This window comes from Halyomorpha halys, unplaced genomic scaffold, assembly GCF_000696795.3.
Source record: "Halyomorpha halys isolate HHAL.00 unplaced genomic scaffold, Hhal_1.1 Scaffold233.1, whole genome shotgun sequence".
Taxonomy (NCBI): Eukaryota; Metazoa; Arthropoda; class Insecta; order Hemiptera; family Pentatomidae; genus Halyomorpha; species Halyomorpha halys.
In genome coordinates, this window is record NW_027111122.1 from 730,387 (window position 1) to 733,969 (window position 3,583).

Below are 3,583 nucleotides of genomic sequence, written 5' to 3' on the forward strand. Positions count from 1 at the left end.
TGACATCGAAATAACAGCTGACTCATACCGTAACTTATATATATGCATTGTCGGAAGAGAAACAAAAAAAAAATTAAGACATCGGGCAGAGTAACTATACACAAGACTACTGAAATAACACTGTTTTATTCTTTCTCTTAATGCGTCTTATATACACTTTGGTTGTTTATTTACATGGGTAGGGAGTATCACGCCTTGTCGTATTATAACTCCACCCTCTACCAGTTTATGACATAATAATCGTAAACCACAAAAAAAAAAATGACATTTTTATGAAGTATGCCTTCAACCGCATTGTAAGACACACTTCACTTTTGGTTGGCTGGTTGAGTTTGAGTGGACTGTATAATTGAAAAATGAAACATGATTAAATGTAATAACATCCTATTGTTTTATCTTACAAGAGGTGTAGGGGGTGACCGAAAGACATTATGATTAGATTGATAGTAGAATTTTGTATGACTGGGCTATGGAAATTGTAGATCTAACATTGAGGTGGTTGATAATGATGTGGATGTCAACTATTGCAAGATGGACTTACTCCATGGTTCTTTCTTCCCTCTACATTCTTAGGCCTCTCTCCCCTCTGCTGCCGAGAACCACTTAAGTAAATCTACTCACTCACTCATGTAGATATTAATGATGAGTTAACAAAAGAAAAAGATGGACGCTTCTCTGGCTGAGCCAAGATGGCTACCTCACATTGGTCTGGGGTGCTTCTCTTGCCACCGAGAGCAATGGAGGAGGTGAGATTTGGCTGTTGGCCACATGGGGCGCTACTAATCCTACACATGGCAGCATTTCCGATTCAACCTTTCGGTTGCTGTAGGTTACCCGGAACATAGCGCCCACCTAAATCGCTCCGGGTGATTTACTTTTGAGATGCAGTGCAGGCTGTAGCAGGTAGGCTGAAATTTACAGAGAGAGAAGAACAATACAAAATAAGATAATGCTTATGCACAGAGTATAAATGTAAACAAAATTGATCTTTACATCCTAAACAATCATTTAAAATTACTTGTAATGACTTGTTTAAGCTAATTTAATGATAAAAAAAAAAGGAAATATGAATAAGTCTTGTGACTCAGTTTTTCTTTCAACATGCCTCCTAAGAAGGACGAGAATGGAGGCTCATCGAAGCAGCCAGCGAAAAATCCCAAAAAGAAGGACGGAGGATCAGGGGACAAAGCCAAGAATAAGAAGTGGTCGAAAGGAAAAGTATGTGACAAATTAGACAACCAAGTTTTGTTTGACAATGTCACCTATGAAAAGCTACTGAAAGAAGTACCAGCTTATAGGTTGATCACACCTTCCATTGTCAGTGAAAGACCAAAGTTCGTGGATCTCTTGCGAGGAAATCCCTTACTGAGTTGCTCAATAAAAGTTTGATCAAGCAAGTCGTGAAGCACCATTCACAAGTCATTTATACCAGAGCGACCAAAGCAGATGACCCAGCATAATCTGTTTATAATGTTTGATAAAAAAAAAGGAAATATGAATAAGAATAAAGGAAATTGATTCTTGTGTAAGATAGAGAAAAAAATAAACAAAATGTGTGCTACTTCTAGGAACTATGTTGAGGATGCGTCCGCCCACCCTAATAATTCCCGCTTGGCAAGAGTGGATGAAAACTAAGAACTGAAATTTATAACAGAACTAAAGAACCCAATGAATGCTAGTATGAGAGATCAAACAATCATGTTTACCCTAACTATATACATGCATCTAAAAACGAAGAAAACTAAACCGAAGAACAATGAATCGAAAGAACCAAAAATGATTAGCTGATCGCAGCTATATACAAATATACAAGAATAATTTTCACCTTCTAGAGTGCTGGAGGTGCTTCTCGAGTCGAATTGATCTTTAAATCTTGGCTGCACCGAAGTGACTGGTAGCAGATTTATCTTGGATCTTAGAACCTACTGTGTCGAAGTAATAGTGGAAAGACAGATTGCGAATGGGTGTCAGACTCTCTTGTCTGAATATTCCATTGTCAATGGAATTCTGATGGTTGTGGCATTCGTCTTCAATTATAGATGTCGATGAAAGAAATCCCTCGGGTATTACCTCGGAATACATTCGCCGAAGAGATCCTTTCTCTTCCTTATGAATTACTCTTCCATTTTTATTGAAAGGAGTGCCATCTCTTCTACTGAAAGGTGGATGCTGATGTCCTATGATGCAGAGAGTTTTCGAGGTAATAGGAATCTTTGGTACAGACGTGGTTTGCGTTGAAGACGTGGATCGGTGAGTTGATATCGTGGATAAAACGGATGTGGTTGCGGAACTACCGGATGACCTTGCACTGATATTCTGGTTTGCTGATTTCAAATGACTGGAGGCTCTGAAAGGCCGACGCAATGTCATAGATACACGCGGTACAGAGCTGTTGTGAGTTGGATGAGGAGCAGTGCATGAGGAACGCGGTAACATGTTGCCTTTAGAGATCATTGAGCGAGAAGAAGAAGACTGATTTTTTACCACATTCTCGTGAGAATTCGATACACTGAGAGTTGAATTGAAGAAAAGAGAGCAAGACGTAGGTTGAGCCAAATTGTGAACAACGCCGGAAACTACTAAGCCGAAGACTGTGGGCGTAAAGTAAAGTCCAACGACTTCAGTAGGATAAGGAGCTCCAACGAGAATCCGTGGGTATATATCTCCACCGATTAACAGATCGACAGGACCTGACTCCCCGAAACGTTGATCAGCTAAAGGATGGCGCATAATGCGGCTGACGATGGAAGAAGGAAGTTTGACATTTGGTAATGACGACGTGATACGGTCGACTACCACCGGCGAGAGGCTACATTCCTGTTTACCAGCGAATGGGCGTATGGTGCAAGAGGTAGATCCTTTCAGGTGCAACCTCGGGACGGCTGACTCGCCGAGACTTGTGATACAATGATCGAAGTTTGAAATGTTAGCGCCAATCTTGTGTGCAAGCGCGCTGGAAATAAATGTGTGCTGGCTTCCGGAGTCCAACACAGCACGGGCCATATGAAAGTCTCCCCTTTTCGACTTGACAAGAATGCATGCAGTGCCCAGTAGTACCATGGTATCCGTGGATGACGATGGCGTGAATCCGAAACCAATGAAGGTCTTCGTAGGTGTAGGCTTATTGGACATTGCATCGACTTCAGTGGCTGTGTTGTCTCCTTTCTGGCGGTGGATCAGCGCGTGGTGCTTCTTACAGCAGTTCCGACATCGAAATTGTGAGTGGCCCTTGCGAAGGCAATTACAACATACCTCGAAGGTTCGGACGTGTTCAAGCCTCTCGGTAAGAGGGAGCTCGATAAAAGCTTCGCACGTGAATAGCAGGTGATCACCCTTACAGAGAGGACATTTAAGTTCTGCAACTCCTTTGCCCTTCTCAGTTCTGTTCCGCGTTGTTCGAACTGCCTAGAATTCCTGAAGCGTAGGGGGTGACCGAAAGAAAACATTATGATTATATTTTTAGTAGAATTTTGTATGACTGGGCTATGGAAATTGTAGATCTAACATTGAGGTGGTGGATGTTAACTATTGCTAGATGGACTTACCCCATGGTTCTTTCTTCCCTCCACATTCTTAGGCCTCT

General features: G+C 41.7%; 1 protein-coding gene and 1 pseudogene across 1 annotated transcript in view; both read left to right on the forward strand.

The window, feature by feature from the left end:
- LOC106679926 (alpha-galactosidase A-like) overlaps nucleotides 1-3,583 on the forward strand; it is a 26,624-nt gene that overhangs the window by 15,940 nt on the left and 7,101 nt on the right. The gene's annotated exons all lie outside the window — the stretch shown is intronic.
- Nucleotides 1,061-1,498, forward strand: LOC106679927 (small ribosomal subunit protein eS25-like; annotated as a pseudogene).